The sequence below is a fragment of the Oncorhynchus clarkii genome, chromosome 13 (genome assembly GCF_045791955.1).
Source record: "Oncorhynchus clarkii lewisi isolate Uvic-CL-2024 chromosome 13, UVic_Ocla_1.0, whole genome shotgun sequence".
NCBI lineage: Eukaryota > Metazoa > Chordata > Actinopteri > Salmoniformes > Salmonidae > Oncorhynchus > Oncorhynchus clarkii.
Window position 1 is genome coordinate 47,892,170 of NC_092159.1, and position 21,070 is coordinate 47,913,239.

Sequence of the window (21,070 nt, forward strand, 5' to 3'; positions counted from 1 at the left end):
CATTAGTAAGGTCTGTGCCATCACATATCCTTGATCACAAAATCTAAATATCTATATTAGCTATATTGTTTTTGTTTATTCAAAAAGCTTAATGAGACATCACCAAGGTGATCTGAACAACAAAGGCCTATAGCCCACAAGAGGTTGATTCGTTCATTAATATCATGGCACATGTCGTTGACTGTCCAGCTCATGTGGATTTGCCTTTTGACAGGAAGCTCTTAGGGAAGTTGAAAGACTGACCAACCCTGTGTGAAAAGCCATAAAACCCCGACAACACAGCTAAACACCCTCAGCCTGCCACCCACTTAAATGCTCTCAACTACATGCCCAGTTCAGTCTAACATATACTGTATACCACAGCCCTTAGGATGAAGCATTTATCTTCATTAGAGATAGCCCAGTCCCTTGTTTGGATTATGTTTCAGTTATTTGTGTGTGCATGTTTCAGCTGTGTGTATGTTTGTGTGCGCACCTGTGTGAGACAGAGAGGGAGCAGTACAGAGGGGGAAGTAAGGGTGAACCCAAGAGAGAGAGAGAGAGAAAGAGAGAGCTCTAGTGACAGTGTGTCTGAGCTAGGACTCCTCCTTCCCCACCTCAGGTCATGTTGAGTTTGAATCGCCATCCTAGCAAGCATGAATGTAAGGAAAAGTTCAGAGTGACAAGTCCAGCCACCTTTAGTGTAGTCAAACTATTCACTATTGGTTCTCGTACTGGGAAGTTCAAAATGTAACAAAACACTTGAATATTTCATGTCCATGCAAATCTATTTTGTATTATGATACGGTAAGAAAGAAAATAAGTACTGCTATTTTAGGTAATCCCCCAAGGGGAAGACAAAACGATCGATAAAGACGGCCCTTTAAGAGGAGGCCGTGGGTCCAATCTATGAATGGATAGTTTTCCAAAATGAAAACCGAATCCATCTCCGTCTCAGCAGTCTGGATCTCTGCAGGTTGTTATTACTGTATCGTTACATCACACGCTGCAGTTTCAGCTTTTAGAGTGTGGGTGAATGAATCATATTACTTAACAGGTCTGCCCTGACAGCGGTTAGCAGCATATTTTGAGAACTGGCAGCGGGAGGTCATGTGCCGCTATGGAATTAAAATGACTGTACCAGAAGTAGAATAAATAAGAATATGGTGGCTGGGTATTAATGAGCGGGTTTTAACCTGTTCAAGCAATTTTTGGACGACATTTACTATAGCTCAGATTGGCTTTTTCATTTTCAACTGCACAATAATAAAGCCAAAGTTCTATAAGTTTACACCCTGTGTCCTATACTCTCTTCCTCCGCAAGGACAGAACATACAGAAATAACCCCAAGTTTGGTGAATCTCCTGCATGCCTCGCGGCCTCAACCCGGCCACCCTCCTCTCCAAACCCTGACATGTCCTGGCCATGGATGGTGCTGTCCTCTTCAGAGGGCCTGGTCTGATGTTTGAAGAGCCTGTCTACCCTGTCAAATACACACTGCTGCATTTACCATGTTCCTGCATCCATCATGTGAGGTCATGTGCTGTCATAGACGCTGTGGATTCCTGTTACATGTCATCTGCCCATCTGCACAGGAGAAGACCAGACGGTATGTCCTCCCTAGTCACAAGACCACTGGCGTGGTAACTAGATAGGACAGGTTTTCTTAATGTCTTTATAATGTTGATACAGTAGGAGAGAGTGATAAATGTGTCTTTGGGACTTTTCACATTTAGAAGTGAGGGACGCTGTGTCCCTTTATTTTTACTGCCTGTGTGTTCGTGTCTCAGCAAGGAAACCTGATCTGGCCCCTCCTGTATCTGAAGCAGGATTCCAGCTACACCATTGGCTACGCTGCTAAAATTGGCACGTTGACCCCTATGAATATTATGTTTTTCACTTGGCCTTATGGGGCCAGTGTTGTGCACTGCTGAGACTCAGTGGTGAGGTGATCGCGGCAGCAGGTTCATTGTTCTTAGATTTGCTACTATCACAAATGAAGACGTTTCCAGGTACTTATGAGTTTGTGCTTTACAGTTGTACACAGTGTTCAAGATTACTGTGTTTTTCAGATGTCGCAAAATACTGCTATCAGCAGACACCATGGTTACAACATGATTGTCAACATGATCTAAACTTTATGTTCATTTTCCCCCTTTCATGAGTAATGGATCAGCTCATCTGATTCAAATCTCAGACAGTCATTTAAGCCATGTAAACAAGCAACAAGGTATGTCATACTGTATAACACTACATACGGAAAATAGAGCAGGTTAACACAAACAAGCCCAGCTCCCATCCTAACATTGACCTCTTGTCTCATACCAGAACATTGACAATATAACTCCTGCAATGTTAAACAGGTGGCTACTATCTATTCCCCCATGTTCACTGAACAAAAATATCAAACATATTCAAAGATTTTTCTGAGGTACAGTTCATGTAAGGAAATCAGTCAATTTAAATAAATGAATTAGGCCCTAATCTATGGATTTCACATGACTGGGAATACAGATATGCATCTGTTGGCCATAGATTCCTTAACAACAAAGGTAGGGGTGTGGATCAAAAACCAGTCAGTATCTGGTGTGACCACCACTTACATTATGCAGCGCGACATCTCCTTCGCATAGACTTGATCAGGCTAGTGATTGTGGCCTGTGGAATGTTGTTCCACTCCTTTTCAATGGCTGTGTGAAGTTGCTGGATATTGGCGGGAACTGGAACACGCTGTCTTACACATCAATCCAGAGCATCCCAAACATGCTCAATGGGTGACATGTCTGGTGACTATGCAGGCCATGGAAGAACTGGGACATTTTCAGCTTCTAGGGAATGTGTGCAGATCTTTGCGATATGGGGCCGTGCATTATCATGCTGAAACATGGTTACCTGGTTAAATAGAGGTGAAATAAAAAAATAAAAATCTAGCGTGTCCTGCGTTGCATATAATCGATGCAACGCAGGGGGATGATTTAACAAAAGCTAATTTGCGGAAAAAGCACAATCGTTGTATGACTGTACCTGACCATAAACACCAATTCCTTTCGTAAAATCAATACACAGAAGTATATATTTTTAAACCTGCATATTTAGCTAAAAGAAATCCAGGTTAGCAGGCAATATTAACCAGGTGAAATTGTGTCACTTCTCTTGCACGCAGAGTCAGGGTATATGCAACAGTTTGGGCAGCCTGGCTCATTGCGAACTAATTTGCCAGAATTTTATGTAATTACGACATAACATTGAAGGTTGTGCATTGTAACAGGAAAATGTAGACTAACGGATGCCACCCGTAGAGAAAATACGGAACGGTTCCGTATTTCACTGAAATAATAAACATTTTGTTTTCGAAATGATAGTTTCCAGATTTGACCATATTAATGACCAAAGGCTCGTATTTCTGTGTGTTATTATGTTATAACTAAGTCTATGATTTGATAGAGCAGTCTGACTGAGTGATGGTAGGCAGCAGCAGGCTCGTAAGCATTCATTCAAACAGCACTTTCATGCGTTTTGCCAGCAGCTCTTCGCAAGCACAGCGCTGTTTATGACTTCAAACCATTCAGCCTAATGGCTGGTGTAACCGATGTGAAATGGCTAGCTAGTTAGCCGGGTGCGCGCTAATAGCGTTTCAAACATCACTCGCTCTGAGACTTGGAGTAGTTGTTCCCCTTGCTCTGCATGGGTAACGCTGCCTCGAGGGTGGTTGTTGTTGTTGTGTTCCTGGTTCGAGCCCAGGTAGGAGCGAGGAGAGGTACGGAAGCTATACTGTTACACTGGCAATACTAAAGTGCCTATAAGAACATCCAATAGTCAAAGGTATATGAAATACAAATGGTATAGAGAGAAATAGTCCTATAAATACTATATTAACTACAACCTAAAACCTCTTACCTTGGAATATTGAAGTCTCATGTTAAAAGGAAACCCCAACTTTCATATGTTCTCATGTTCTGAGCAAGGAACTCAAACGTTAGCTTTTTTACATGGCACATATTGCACTTTTACTTTCTTCTCCAACACTTCTCCAACACGCATTATTTAAACCAAATTGAACATGTTTCATTATTTATTTGAGGCTAAATTTATTTTATTTATGTATTATATTAAGTTAAAATAAGTGTTCATTCATTATTGTTGTAATTGTCATTATTACAAATAAATAAATAAAAATTGTCCGATTAATCGGTATCGGCTTTTTTTGGTCCTCCAATAATCGGTATCGGTATCGGCGTTGAAAAATCATAATCGGTCGACCTCTAATGTGGAGGTCCTGTGCTGGTGTGGTTACACATGGTGAGGCCGGTTGGAGGTACTGCAAATTCTCTAAAATGACATTGGAGGTGGCTTATTGTAATGAAATGAACATTCAATTCTCTGGCAACAGCTCTGGTGGACATTCCTGAAGTTAGCATGCCAATTGCACGCTCCCTCAAAACTTGAGACATCTGTGGCATTGTGTTATGTGACAAAACTGCACATTTCAGAGTGGCCTTTTATTGTCCCCAGCACAAGCACACCTTAATGATCATGCTGTTTAATTTAAGATGGCATATGGAATTGTTTTAAGATGGTAATACCATGGATAATTTAGGTATTTGATTTGAAATTCTGCTTTTTTTCCCGCTTCTTGATATGCCACACCTGTCATGTGGATGGATTATCTTGGCAAAGGAGAAATGCTCACTAACAGGGATGTAAACAAATTTGTGCACAACATTTGAGAGAAATAAGCTTTTTGTGAGTATGGAACATTTCTGAGATCTATTATTTCAGCTCATGAAACATGGGACCAACACTTTACATGTTGTGTTTATATTTTTGTTCAGTATAACAACAGAGGGTAAAGCTTTGATTTAGATCATTCGCATGTTCAGATATTGAATATATCATACTTGTGTAGTACTTTTTTGTAGCACAGTTATTTACATAGTAAAATGGTAATTACTTAATCTTTATTTAACGAGGCAAGTCACTTAAGAACAAATTCTTATTTACAATGACGGCTTACCCTGGCCAAAGCTGGACGATGCTGGGCCAATTATGCGCCGCCCTATGGGACTCCCAATCACGGCCAGATGTGTTGCAGCCTGAATTCGAACCAGGGACAACAGTGTCGCCACTTGTGCTGAGATGCAGTGCCTTAGACCACCCGGGAGTGCTGTGGGGGGGGGTAGACAAACACTGACATAACATGTCATTGGAATCCTATTAACACCCACTGTGTACGTTGGCTGTACGTTGACAATGGGCCGTGCGGTGCATTCTGGGTAAATTCCGACAAGGAGAACTCTCCATCAAGGAGTCAAAAACCCAACACGAGCGAGAATTACATGAACAAGAAGCTCAACATTACAAATATTTTCCAGGATTTAAGATAATTAATATCGTATAGCTTTAGGCGGGTTTCTCGACTCCTACCCTGACTTTTATAAGGGATATCTGCCTGTCTGTCAAGTCCAGACTCTAGTGGCCATATGTATGTTGTCTAGAATATCATGGGCAGGATAGACTCTAACAATGGGAATTCCAAACCACAAATTGTATAAACAATAATAACCAATCAGTGCAATTTACTGCTAACCAATAAATGTTTATATGCCAGCAGCATACCACCCTGCATACCACTGCTGGTTTGCTTCTGAAGCTAAGCAGGGTTGGTCTTGGTCAGTCCGTGGATGGGAGACCAGATGCTGCTGGAAGTGGTGTTGGAGGGCCAGTAGGAGGCACTCTTTCCTCTGCACTAAAAAAATATATCCCAGGGCCCCAGGACACTGCCCTGTGTAGGGTGCCATCTTTTGGCTAGGACGTTAAACGGGTGTCAATGCTGGGCCGATTAAAGATCCTATGGCACTTATACTAAGAGTAGGGGTGTTACTCCTGGCTAAATTCCCAATCTGGCCCTTGAACTATCACGGTCACCTAATAATCCCCAGTTTATAATTGTCTCATTCATCCCTCTCCCCTGTAACTATTCCCCAGGTCGTTGCAGGCAAATGATAATGTGTTCTCAGTCAACTTACCTGGTAAAATAAAGGATAAATAAAAATTGTATCTGAAGTAGTCAATACTATGAAATTGTATTTAGAGTAATGTATAACTAATAACTATTTGGCCTAATAATATGTCTCTTCATAATATCATGCATTATTTCATCCCTAATGGCAACTAATTCTAAACTGGTGGTAGGAACTTTACATTCTCAAATCAACTCTTCATATGACCTTTCATAGGTTGGTCTCTCTGTCCACTGGTAAATGGTAGACATGATGATTGCAGAGCTGAGGTTTGGTAAGCATGGATGGCTGCAGGGCAGAGATTGACTTTGTGTGGTTGTCATCTTTAATAGGACTAATAAGTCCTGTCAGCTTGGCTATAGATAGGTGTGTATATTTTACATAACCTCTGTGTTTCCTTGAAAAGCTCTCTTGGCAGGTGCATGACTGAAGACAGCACAGCCCCAACCTGCTGGTCTGCATTAAGTCAAACTCCAGCTGGAAATTCTATTTGTGTTACGTAATTAGTTCACGCAGCTTGCTTCCCAATTTTTTTACCATCCAATCTTTTGCCCACTGGCTACTCAGTTGAATTAATTCCTGTCACGCAACCCCCACAGCTACTAACGAGGAACGATATGCCAGAGATATGCCCCAATGGTGTGACAATAAGAGGAGGTCACAGGGGCAAGAGCTCCTGCAGGCTGATCCTCCATGGTGGGAGCAGTGTTGATAAGGGCACACACTACATGGATATTGTGTCAGAGATTAAGGAGGGATTAGTTTTGAGGTAAGTTTCAATAAGTCCATTAGTTGTCACGGTTATTATGGACCTGTGTGTCCACCATGACACGGGATCTTATATTTTGCATTTATGTCAGTGTCCTCTCCTTAATGGAAATTTCATAGGTAGGAATGATGACTGGTAAATGCTCTTGTCTGCACTTTGCTATAGAGGATGCCATCTGAAGATTGTCCAGAATTGTTCTTTGATGTGGAGGGTACAAGTTTGTAAAGGTTAGTTACTGCATGTTACTTGTTTTAATCACGATCTGTCCTCCTATCCATTGGCTGCCGAATGCCAACCATTCCCAGGGCAAAACTCAGTCACATGCCCCCATTGTGTAATCAAACATCAACAAATGAAATGCACACACGGCTGGCCTTTCACCCCACCCTCATTTTCCATGGAGGCCCGGCTCGGGTAACCCTATCCCCAGACAAGCAGGCCTGCACCCTGGCACTCTCCCCTCCGTGTGAAGTCCGGACACTCCTGCTCTGGCTGTGGACTGGACAGCTGCTGGCCCCGTTTACTGCTGCGGCCCTTTACGGGTTAGCATTCTCATACCTGGTCACTGTCAGCAGCTACAGCCCCTCACTGTGGCCCGTGTCTCCAAAGGGAGCACACAAAGCACTATTCTAAACATACTAAGCACATAAAACTAGTGATCCCCCTTTGGAACAGCTTTGGCTTTGTAAAGCGGGAAGCCTTTTAACATTGGTTTGCTTTCGGTCATAGGAAACTATTAGGGGAGCGGTGTTAATGGGGTGATATTTACGGTCAGTATGTTCCCAGGTTCAAATGTTCTGCTCCATTATACAATGCCTTGCAAAAGTATTCATCCCCCTTGACTTTTTTCCTATTTTGTTGCATTACAACCTGTAATTGAAATTGATTTTTATTTGGGTTTCATGTAATGGACATACTCAAAATAGTCCAAATTAGTGAAGTGAAAATATTTACTTGTTTCAAAAAATTATTTTTTAATAAAAACTGAAAAGTGGTGCATGCATTCACCCCCTTTGCTATGAAACCCCTAAATAAGATCTGGTGCAACCAATTACCTTCAGAAGTCACATAATTTGTTAAATAAAGTCCACCTGCGTGCAATCTAAGTGTCACATGATCTGAGTATATATACACCTGTTCTGAAAGGCCCCAGCGTCTGCAACACCACAAAGCAAGGGGCACCACCAAGCAAACTGTCACGCCCTGACCATAGAGAGCGGTTTATTCTCTGTTGGTTGGGGCGTGATAGTGACTAGGGTGGGTCATCTAGGAGATTAATGGTTTATGTTGGCCTGGTATGGTTCCCAATCAGAGACAGCCGTTTATCGTTGTCTCTGATTGGGGATCATATTTAGGCAGCCATTTCCTCATTGTGCTTTGTGGGATCTTGTCTACAGATAGTTGCCTGTGTGCACACCAGTAGCTTCACGGTTCGTTTGTGCTTGTTTTGTTTGGTGAGTTTCTATTAATTAAAATATGTGGAACTCTACGCACGCTGCGCCTTGGTCCAATCATTTCAACGATCGAGACACAAGCGGCACCATGAAGACCAAGGAGCTCTCCAAACAGGTCAGGGACAAACTTGTGGAGAAGTACAGAACAGGGTTGGGTTATAAAAAAATATCAGAAACTTTGAACATCCCACGGAGCACCGTTAAATCCATTATAGAAAAATGGAAAGAATATGACACCACAACAAACCTGCCAAGAGAGGGCGCCCACCAAAACTCACGGACCAGGCAAGGAGGGCATTAATCAGAGAGGCAAAAATAGAGACCAAAGATAATCCTGAAAGAGCTGCAAAGCTCCACAGCAGAGATTGGAGTGTCTGTCCATAGGACCACTAAGCCGTACACTGCACAGAGTGGCCAGAAAAAGCCATTGCTTAAAGAAGGTAAGCAAACACGTTTGGTGTTTGCCAAAAGGCATGTGGGAGACTCCCCAAACAAATGGAAGAAGGTACTCTGGTCAGATGAGACTAAAATTGAGCTTTTTGGCCATCAAGGAAAACACTATATCTGGCGCAAACCCAACAACTCTCATCACCCGGAGAACACCATCCCCACAGTGAAGCATGGTGGTGGCAGCATCATGCTGTGGGGATGTATTTCATCGGCAGGGACTGGGAAACTGGTCAGAATTGAAGGAATGATGGATGGCGCTAAATACAGGGGAATTCTTGAGAGAAACCTGTTTGTCTTCCAGAGATTTGATACTGGGATGGAGGTTCACCTTCCAGCAGAACAATGACCCTAAGCATACTGCTAAAGCAACACTCAAGTGGTTTAAGGGGAATCATTTAAATGTCTTGGAATGGCCTAGTCAAAGCCCAGACCTCAATCCAATTGAGAATCTGTGGTATGACTTAAAGATTGCTGTACACGAGTGGAACCCATCCAACTTGAAGAAGCTGGAGCCGTTTTGCCTTGAAGAATGGGCAAAAGTGGCTAGATGTGCCAAGCTTGTAGAGACATACCCCAAGAGACTTGCAGCTGTAATTGCTGCAAAAGGTGGCTCTACAAAGTATTGACTTTGGGGGGGTGAATAGTTATGCACGCTCATGTTTTGTGTTTTTTTAACTTATTATTTCTTTGTTTCACAAGTCAAAATATTTTGCATCTTCAAAGTTGAAGGCATGTTGTGTAAATCAAATGATACAAACCCCCTCCAAAAATCAATTTTAATTCCAGGTTGTAAGTTAACAAAATAAGAAAAATGCCAAGGGGGGTGAATACTTTTGCAAGCCACTGTATCCCTTAGCTTGGAAAGGGCCTCAATACCTTTACCTCAGAACAAATAACATACTCTCACTCTCTAATATCTGCTATATGGGAATAAAGGAAAGGTATGGCTGGTCAAATGTTTGGCCAACTTCACACTTTAAACATTCAAAATAATGAGCCTCAGTGAAAGTGTTCACTAACAAACATTGTTCTTTCTAATCGTTTATTACCTACATATAACCATTATATTATTAAGGAATGCAATTTCCTTTCCACCTTTTGATGGCATATAAAGCCCTTGGCTTTGACTGCACCATTTGTTCTGAAGACAGCCTGAGGCATTGAGGACAGTGTGTGAACCAGTTCAAGAAGCCAAGGGATTTACAGGCTATCTATTTGTATCCTTTTGAGGAGAGATTTGAGTGAGTTTGTGAACAACTTTCAATTACATCTATCTTTAGGTGTGTTCCATCTGTGTGGTAGGAGCTGCTTATCTTTTTACACATCAAATCCAATTTTATCTGTCACATACACATGGTTAGCAGATGTTAATGCGAGGGTAGGGAAATGCTTGTGCTTCTAGTTCCGACCATGCAGTAATATCGAACAAGTAATCTAACAATTTCACAACAACTACCTTATACACACAAGTGTAAAGGAATGAATAAGAATATGTACATACAAATATATATGGATGAGCGATGGTCGAACGGCATAGGCAATATGCAGTAGATGGTATAGTGTACAGTGTATATATTAGAGATGAGTAGTGTAGGGCATGTAAACATTATATAAAGTGGCATTGTTTAAAGTGACTAGTGACACATTTATTACATCCAATTTTTAATTATTAAAGTGGCTAGAGATTGAGTTAGTATGTTGGCAGCAGCCACGCAATGTTAGTGGTGGCTGTTTAACAGTCTGATGGCCTTGAGATAAAAGCTGTTTTTCAGTCTCTCGGTCCCAGCTTTGATGCACCTGTACTGACCTCGCCTTCTGGATGATAGTGGGGTGAACAGGCAGTGGCTTGGGTGGTTGTTGTCCTTGATGATCTTTTTGGCCTTCCTGTGACATTGGGCGGTGTAGGTGTCCTGGAGAGCAGGTAGTTTGCCCCCGGTGATGCGTTGTGCAGTACCCTCTGGAAAGCCTTACGGTTGTTGGCGGAGCAGTTGCCGTACCAGGCGGTGACACAGCCCGACAGGATGCTCTCGATTGTGCATCTGTAGAAGTTTGTGAGTGCTTTTGGTGACAAGCCAAATTTCTTCAGCCTCCTGAGGTTGAAGAGGCGCTGCTGCGCCTTCTTCACGATGCTGTCTGTGTGGGTGGACCAATTCAGTTTGTCTGTGATGTGTACGCCAAGGAACTTAAAACTTACTACCCTCTCCACTACTGTCCCGTCGATGTGGATTGGGGGGGGTGCACCCTCTGCTGTTTCCTGAAGTCCATGATCATCTCCTTTGTTTTGTTGACGTTGAGTGTGAGGTTATTTTCCTGACACACACTCCGAGGGCCCTAACCTCCTCCCTGTAGGCCGTCTCGTCGTTGTTGGTAATCAAGCCTACCACTGTAGTGTCGTCTGCACACTTGATGATTGAGTTGGAGGCGTGCATGGCCACGCAGTCATGGGTGAACAGGGAGTACAGGAGAGAGCTGAGAACACACCCTTGTGGGGCCCCAGTGTTGAGGATCACCACCTGGGGGCGGCCCGTCAGGAAGTCCAGGACCCAGTTGCACAGAGCGGGGTCTGTCTCGAGCTTAATGACGAGTTTGGAGGGTACTATGGAATCCTGACCTATTCACCGGACGTGCTACCTGTCCCAGACCTGCTGTTTTCAGCTCTCTAGAGACAGCAGGAGTGGTAGAGATACTCTTAATGATTGGCTATGAAAAGCCAAATTTACTCCTGAGGTGCTGCACCCTCGACAACTACTGTGATTATTAATATTTGACCATGACCATGCTGGTCATTTATGAACCTTTGAACATCTTGGCCATGTTCTGTTATAATCTCCATCCGGCACAGCCAGTAGAGGACTAGCCACCCCTCATAGCCTGGTTCCTCTCTAGGTTTCTTCTTAGGTTTTGGCCTTTCTAGGGAGTTGTTCCTAGCCACCGTGCTTCCTCACCTGCATTGCTTGCTGTTTGGGGTTTTAGGCTGTGTTTCTGTACAGCACTTTGATATATCAGTTGATGTAAGAAGGGCTATATAAATACATTTGATTTGCTTAGCTTGTTTGATTGCCTTGCGGAGGGAATAGCTACACTGTTTGTATTCGGTCATGTTACCGGTCGCCTTGCCCTGATTAAAAGCAGTGGTTCGCGCTTTGTTTTGCACGAATGCTGCCATCAATCCACGGTTTCTGGTTGGGGAAGGTTTTAATAGTTGCTGTGGGTACAACATCACCAATGTACTTGCTAATAAATTCGCTCACCGAATCAGCGTATTCATCAATGTTGTTTTCTGACGCTATGCGGAACATATCCAAGTCCACGTGATTAAAGCAATTTTGAAGCGTGGAATCAGATTGGTCGGACCAGCGTTGAACAGACCTGAGCATGGGCGTTTCCTGTTTTAGTTTCTGTCTATAGGCTGTGAGCAACAAAATGGAGTAGTGGTCAGAAACATCTGCATTAATCTATGTGATCATAATTAGCATGAACTATATATCCATGTATCAAGTATAGGCTCATGTCTAATAGTCTGCTCTAAACCATTGTTCAGACCATGGTATAGGCATACACTTCAGAGTACCAGTGAACCTCCTTGAAAGTCAAGGTGATATATTTCAGCCCTGAATTGTGACCACAAATAGTCACAATTCTAACTCTTTCTTTCAGCTTAAATTACCTCAAGGAATACTCTCCAACAATCTTTGGAGCCTTGACTTTTAAATTGATTGGTGCGTTTACACAGAAAGGATGTTATTTAAAACTGAGCCCCAACTAAATATAGCCTTGGAATTTCCATGGTGCCCTCCTTGTGTGATGGGTGCAGCAACAGGCCTACTGTTTGTGGTCTTGAAGATGTGTGTCTTACTTTCTCTGGGTCTGAGCACGTCATATGATAAGTCTACCTATAATAGTTTTCAGGCAAAATGTTCACAATTGAAGTGCATCCAAGCCAAAGTACTGTGCTGTTAAACATGCCGTAACTTTCCTGTCTCTTTTATGTCAACTTAAAATAAGCAAAGGCAACACTGAAAGTCAAATAAATTAATTTATCATTGATACTTTTCCGGGCAACACTATTTTGGTCTTCTCTCTGTAAGAAAATATTGACCAATTCCCATGGAAACTATGCCCTTGTGCCTTGAGGGCTCAGCAACTCTAGAGTCCAGAGGCATGGGAACCATGATGGTCATGCCATACATCTCGGGCCAGGTGGTGGACGCCGGACGCTCCCATTTGCAGAGCAAATAGCCCGATTTAGTTTGGGGTGGTCTGCCGTCCGTGCTAGGAGCAAGGCTCAGATTAGAGGCTCTGAAAGCTGTCAGATCATCCGTTTGTGGATGCCTGCCACAGCATGTTCAAAGACACGCATAGAGGGCAGCGCTGATAAGCAGTCAATGGAAATTTGCCACATTATGTGATGCACAGCTAACTTTGTAGCCTCCATGTTTTGCAATAGTTGATGCCTACAATGAAGGCACAGAAATGTAGGTGTAACTGTCGGTCACCACTTCCATGGGCTGTGAGAAGGGTCACATATCCAGGGTACCTTTGGCCTTGATTATTACAATCCTGTAAACTCTTCAAACGAGAAAAGAGAATGGCCGTGTCTGAATATGTGTACTTGTATTCCAATTGAGTATTTGAAAATAGAACGTTTGAGAGTATGTGATATTCCGAAAATTAAGTATGCTTTAAAATGCCAGCATCTCATACTGATTTCGGCTTTTCATCAACACTGAACAAACATGTAAAACGCAACATGCAACAATTTCAAAGATATTACTGAGTTACAGTTCATATAAGTAAATCAGTCAATTGAAATAAATTCATTAGGCCCTAATCTATGACTGGGAATACTGATATGCATCTGTTGGTCCACAGATACCTTAAAAAAAAGTAGGTGTTTGGATTACAAAACCAGTCATTATCTGGTGTGACCTCCATTTGCCTCATGCAGCACGTCTCCTTCGCACAGAGTTGATCAGGCTGTTGATTGTGGCCTGTGGAATAGTCCCACTTCTCTTCAATGGCTGGATATACATGTCAATCCAGAGCATCCCAAATATGCTCAATGGGTGACATGTCTGGTGACTATGCAGGCCATGGAAAAACTGGGACATTTTCAGCTACCAGGAATTGTGTACAGATCTTTGCGACATGGGGCCGTGCATTATCATTATGAAACCTTGAGGTGATGGCGGCGGATGAATGGCACGGCTGAATGGCATGAATGGCAGTCCGGGTGGCTGGTCTCAGATGATGCAGGTGAAGAAGCCGGATGTGGAGGTCCTGGGCTGGCGTGGTTACACGTGGTCTGCGGTTGGAGGCAGTTTATGGTAGAGAAATTAACATTCAACTCTCTGGCAACAGCTCTGGTGGACATTCCTGAAGTCAGCATGCAAGGTGCACCTGTGTAATGATCGTGCTGTTTAATTTAAGATGACATATGGAGTTGTGTTAAGATGGTCATACCATGGATCATTTAGGTATTTGATTTAGAGTTTTAGGAACCCTTTAGGTATGAAAAAGAAATATAAACAAATTATTTGGCCTTTACTACCACCCACAGACACACATTGAGTAACGCATTCATAAATGGCAAAAAAGACAACCAAAAATAAATCATAAGGAATAAGGTTTTGAAGTGTCTGTCCTATATCTAGGAGATATAAGAAAGCTCAGGAAATATGTACATAGAGTACCAGTCAAAAGTTTGGACACCCCTACTCATTGAAGGGTTTTTCTATATTTGTTCTATTTTCTACATTGTAAAATAATAGTGAAGACATCAAAACTATGAAATAACACATTTAGAATCATAAAGTAACAATTTTTTTTAACAAATCAAAATATATTTTATATTTCAGATTCTTCAAAGTAGCCACCCTTTGTCTTGAAGACAGCTTAACACACTATTGACATTTTCTCAACCAGCTTCATGAGGTAGTCATTTGGATTGCATTTCTATTAACAGGTGTGCCTTGTCAAAAGTTAATTTGTGGAATTTCTTTCCTTCTTAATGCATTTGAGCCAATCAGTTGTGTTGTGAGAAGGTACAGTGCCTTGCGAAAGTATTCGGCCCCCTTGAACTTTGCGACCTTTTGCCACATTTCAGGCTTCAAACATAAAGATATAAAACTGTATTTTTTTGTGAAGAATCAACAACAAGTGGGACACAATCATGAAGTGGAACGACATTTATTGGATATTTCAAACTTTTTTAACAAATCAAAAACTGAAAAATTGGGCGTGCAAAATTATTCAGCCCCTTTACTTTCAGTGCAGCAAACTCTCTCCAGAAGTTCAGTGAGGATCTCTGAATGATCCAATGTTGACCTAAATGACTAATGATGATAAATACAATCCACTTGTGTGTAATCAAGTCTCCGTATAAATGCACCTGCACTGTGATAGTCTCAGAGGTCCGTTAAAAGCGCAGAGAGCATCATGAAGAACAAGGAACACACCAGGCAGGTCCGAGATACTGTTGTGAAGAAGTTTAAAGCCGGATTTGGATACAAAAAGATTTCCCAAGCTTTAAACATCCCAAGGAGCACTGTGCAAGCGATAATGTTGAAATGGAAGGAGTATCAGACCACTGCAAATCTACCAAGACCTGGCCGTCCCTCTAAACTTTCAGCTCATACAAGGAGAAGACTGATCAGAGATGCAGCCAAGAAGCCCATGATCACTCTGGATGAACTGCAGAGATCTACAGCTGAGGTGGGAGACTCTGTCCATAGGACAACAATCAGTCGTATATTGCACAAATCTGGCCTTTATGGAAGAGTGGCAAGAAGAAAGCCATTTCTTAAAGATATCCATAAAAAGTGTCGTTTAAAGTTTGCCACAAGCCACCTGGGAGACACACCAAACATGTGGAAAAAGGTGCTCTGGTCAGATGAAACCAAAATTGAACTTTTCGCACCAATGCAAAATGTTATGTTTGGCGTAAAAGCAACACAGCTCATCACCCTGAACACACCATACCCACTGTCAAACATGGTGGTGGCAGCATCATGGTTTGGGCCTGCTTTTCTTCAGCAGGGACAGGGAAGATGGTTAAAATTGATGGGAAGATGGATGGAGCCAAATACGGGACCATTCTGGAAGAAAACCTGATGTAGTCTGCAAAAGACCTGAGACTGGGACGGAGATTTGTCTTCCAACAAGACAATGATCCAAAACATAAAGCAAAATCTACAATGGAATGGTTCAAAAATAAACATATCCAGGTGTTAGAAGGGCCAAGTCAAAGTCCAGACCTGAATCCAATCGAGAATCTGTGGAAAGAACTGAAAACTGCTGTTCACAAATGCTCTCCATCCAACCTCACTGAGCTCGAGCTGTTTTGCAAGGAGGAATGGGAAAAAATGTCAGTCTCTCGATGTGCAAAACTGATAGAGACATACCCCAAGCGACTTACAGCTGTAATCGCAGCAAAAGGTGGTGCTACAAAGTATTAACTTAAGGGGGCTGAATAATTTTGCACGCCCAATTTTTCAGTTTTTGATTTGTTAAAAAAGTTTGAAATATCCAATAAATGTCGTTCCACTTCATGATTGTGTCCCATTGTTGTTGATTCTTCACAAAAAAATACAGTTTTATATCTTTTTGTTTGAAGCCTGAAATGTGGCAAAAGGTCGCAAAGTTCAAGGGGGCCGAATACTTTCGCAAGGCACTGTAAGTGTGGTATACATAAGATAGCCTTATTAAGTCCATATTATGACAAGAACAGCTCAAATAAGCAATGAGAAACAACAGTCCATCATTACTTTATGACATGAAGGTCAGTCAATGCGGAAAATGTCAAAATCTTTGAAAGTTTCTTCAAGTTCAGTAGCAAAAGAAATCAGGAGCTATGATGAAACTGGCTCTCATGAGGACCACCACAGGAAAGGAAGACCCAGAGTTAACTCTGCTGCAGAGGATAAGTTCATTAGAGTTAACTGCACCTCCAATTGCAGGCCAAATAAATTCTTCACAGAGTTCAAGTAACAGACACATCTCAACATCAACTATTCAGAGCAGACTGTGTGAATCCGGCCCTCATGGTCGAATTGCTGCACAGAAACCACTATTAAAGGACACCAATAATAAGAAGAGACTTGCTTGGGCCAAGAAACACACCAATGGACATTAGACTGGTGGAAATCTGTCCTTTGGTCTGATGAGTCCAAGTTTGAGATTTTTGGTTACAACTGCCGTGTATTTGTGAGACGCAGAGTCGGTTAACGGATAATCTCTGCATGTGTAGTTCCCCCCGTGAAGCATGGATGAGGAGGTGTGATGGTGTGGGGGTGCTTTGCTAGTGACACTATCTGTGAGGCAGAGTTAACCATCATGGCTACAACAGCATTCTGCAGTGATACGTCTGTCACGCCCTGGTCTTAGTATTTTGTGTTTTCTTTATTATTTTGGTCAGGCCAGGGTGTGACATGGGTTAATTATGTGGTGTGTTTTGTCTTGGGGTTTTTGTAGGTATTGGGATTGTGGTATAGTGGGGTTGTCTATAAAGTCTATGGTTGCCTGAAGTGGTTCTCAATCAGAGGCAGGTGTTTATCGTTGTCTCTGATTGGGAACCATATTTAGGCAGCCATATTCTTTGAGTGTTTCGTGGGTGATTTTTCCTGTCTCTGTGTTTGTTTGCACCAGTTAGGCTGGTTAGGTTTTTTCACGTTTATTGTTTTTGTGTACTGTTCGTGTTTTCATCTTTATTAAAGATAACCACGCTGCATTTTGGTCCGATCCCTGCTACACCTCCTCTTCAGAGGAAGAGGAGAAAGACAACCGTAATAGAATCACCCACCACAAAAGGACCAAGCGGCGCGGTGACAGGCAGCGGCAGCAGGAGCAACGAAGTCTGGATTATACAACTTGGGAGGAAATAGACAGGTGGGCGGTCGACCCAGGAAGAGTGCCGGAGCCCGCCTGGGATTCGCTGGAGCAGTGCGAAGAGGGTTATAGGAGAATGGAGTTGGAGAGAAGAACACGGCGGCACGGATGGAAGCCCGAGAGTCAGCCCCAAAAATGTATTGGGGGGGGCACAGGGAGAGTGTGGCAAAGTCAGGAGTCAGACCTGAGCCAACTCCCCCTGTTTATCGTAAGGAGCCAAGGAGGAAACCAGAACCAGAGCCGGTGTTGGAGGTGAGCGAAGCTGAGACTGTGAAGGAGTTAATGGGGAAATTGGAGGAGAGAGTTATGAGGGAGTTGCTGTGTTGGTGCATGAGGTACGGAATTCGTCCGACGGAGCGTGTCGGGGATTTGATGGCACCTGGGTCAGCTCTCCATACTCGTCCTGAGGTGCGTGTTAGTCGGCTGGTAAAGATTGTGCCAGCCTCACGCACCAGGCCTCCTGTGCACCTCCCTAGCCTTGCACGTCCTGTGCCAGCTCAGCGCTACAGTGCGCATAGCAGTGCTAACCGTGGCGGGCGTGGTACTGGTCAGGCACCGTGTTATGCGGTGGAACGCACGGTGTCCCCAGTACGCGTGCTTAGCCCGGTACGCTACATCTCAGCTCCTCACATCTGCCGGGCTAGGGTGAAGATCCAGCCAGGGCGGTTGGTGCCAGCCCTGCTCTCAAGATCTCCAGTACGCCTTCACGGTCCGGTCCATCCTGTGCCACCTCCACACACCAGCCCTCCGGTGGCAGCTCCCCGCACCAGGCTTCCTGTGCGTGTCCTCGGCCCAGTACTACCAGTGCCAGCACCACGCACCAGGCCTTCAGTGCGCTTCGCCTGTCCAGCGCTGCCAGAGCCTTCCTCCTCTCCAGTGCTGCCGGAGTCTCCCGCCTGTCTAGCGCTGTCAGAGCCTTCCTCTACAGTGCTGCCGGAGTCTCCCGCCTGTCCAGCGCTGTCAGAGCCTTCCTCCTCTACAGCGCTGCCGGAGTCTCCCGCCTGTCCAGCACAGTCCGAGCCTTCCTCCTCTACAGCGCTGCTGGAGTCTCCCGCCTGTTCAGCGCTGCCAGAGCTGCCAGTCTGCAAGGAGCAGCCAGAGCTGCCAGTCTGCAAGGAGCAGCCAGAGCTGCCAGTCTGCAAGGAGCTGCCAGTCTGCAAGGAACTGCCAATCTGCAAGGAGCTGCCAGTCTGCAAGGAGCCGCCAGAGCCGCCAGTCTGCATGGAGCAGCCAGAGCCGCCGGTCAGCATGGAGCAGCCAGAGCCGCCGGTCAGCATGGAGCAGCCAGAGCCGCCGGTCAGCATGGAGCAGCCAGAGCCGCCGGTCAGCATGGAGCAGCCAGAGCCGCCGGTCAGCATGGAGCAGCCAGAGACGCCGGTCAGCATGGAGCAGCCAGAGCCGCCGGTCAGCATGGAGCAGCCAGAGCCGCCAGTCTGCCAGGATCCGCCAGTTAGCCAGGATCTTCCAGATCCGCCATTCAGCCAGGATCCGCCATTCAGCCAGGATCCACCATTCAGACAGGATCCGCCATTCAGCCAAGATCCGCTAGTCAGCCAGGATCTGCCAGAACTGCCAGTCAGCCAGGATCTGCCAGAACCACCAGTCAGCCTGGATCTGCCAGTGCCATTAACCTGCCTGAGCTGCCTCTCAGTGCTGAGCTTCCTCTCAGTGCTGAGCTACCCCTCAGTCCCGAGCTACCCCTCAGTCCTGAGCTACCCCTCAGTCCCGAGCTACCCCTCAGTCCCGAGCTGCCCCTCAGTCCAGTGGGGCCCTTGGTGAGGGTTACTAGGCCAAGGTCGGCGGCGAGGGTCGCCAATCAAAGGACGTGATGCAAGTGGACTAAGACTTTGTTGGAGTGGGGTCCACGTCCCGCGCCGGAGCCGGAGCCGCCACCGTGGACAGACGCCCACCCGGACCCTCCCCTATGGGTTTAGGTGTGCGGCCGGGAGTCCGCACCTTGGGGCGGGGGGGGTTCTGTCACGCCCTGGTCTTAGTATTTTGTGTTTTCTTTATTATTTTGGTCAGGCCAGAGTGTGACATGGGTTAATTATGTGGTGTGTTTTGTCTTGGGGTTTTTGTAGGTATTGGGATTGTGGTATAGTGGGGTTGTCTAGAAAAGTCCATGGTTGCCTGAAGTGGTTCTCAGAGGCAGGTGTTTATCGTTGAATCTGATTGGGAACCATATTTAGGCAGCCATATTCTTTGAGTGTTTCGTGGGTGATTGTTCCTGTCAATGTGTTTGTTTGCACCAGATAGGCTGGTTAGGTTTTTTCACGTTTATTGTTTTTGTGTACTGTTCGTGTTTTCATCTTTATTAAAGATGTATACAAATAACCACGCTGCATTTTGGCCCGATCCCTGCTTACACCTCCTCTTCAGAGGAAGAGTAGAAAGAAAACCGTAACAACGTCATCCCATCTGGTTTGCACTTAGTGGGACTATAATTTAATTTTCAACAGGACAATGACCCAACACACCTCCAGGCTCTCTGTAAGGGCTATTTGACCAAGGCCAGTAATCAAGTGCTGCATCAGATGACCTGGCCTCCACAACCACCCGACCTTAACCCAATTGAGATGGTTTGGGATGAGTTGGACTGCAGAGTGAAGGAAAAGCAGCCAACAAGTGCTCAGCATATGTGGGAACTCCTTCAAGACGGTTGGAAAAGCATTCCAGGTGAAGCTGGTTGAGAGAACGCCAAGCGTGTGCAAAGCTGTCATCAAGGAAAAGGGTGGCTACTTTGAAGAAAATAAAATATATTTTGATTTGTTTAACAATTTTTTGCTTAATACATGACGCCATATCTGTTATTTCATAGATTTGATGTCTTCACTATTGTTCTACAATGTAGAAAATATTTAAAAAATTAAGAAAAACCCTTGAATGAGTAGGTGTGTCCAAACATTTAACTGGTACTGTATAAATTTTTTAGACATATTAAACCCCATTTTTTGAGTAGGCACAAAACTACCTCCATACTTCCATTAATGTTTTAAACCTGTACCGGTTGCCTTCAGACTAGTTCCGTGACACGTTGTAGCCCAAACGGATCAGACGCTAAAAACTGAAGTTGGCACATCGACGGTACTGACTTGAGACGAGTCCCCTGACGACACTTGTGGGTGTCGTAGAACAAAACTGAGACCACCATAGTATTCATGAGAGTCTCGTGAGATATTTCCATAGAGTGGTCATAGGAGTTTGTATTATCCGTTGGGATGCTACAGACGTTTTCGTGAGAAGACCAATCTAGCTCTGCCACCTTTCACCTCAGATGGGGAAGTGCGACATCGGCAGATGCGGTAGATTGAGACGCATCCAAAGCAAAACTGATCTCTAGCTTAAACTGACTGATTTTTATGGGGATTTTGTTTAAATGTCACTTAGATTGATGCACCGATGCGTCAACCGACTCTAGGGGGATATTTTCAGGGCCCTAAATGTGTGGCTCAACCAGTTGTTGGAGGAAAATTGAGAAGTCATGGACACGCTTTCTCATCACTTTTTCTAAC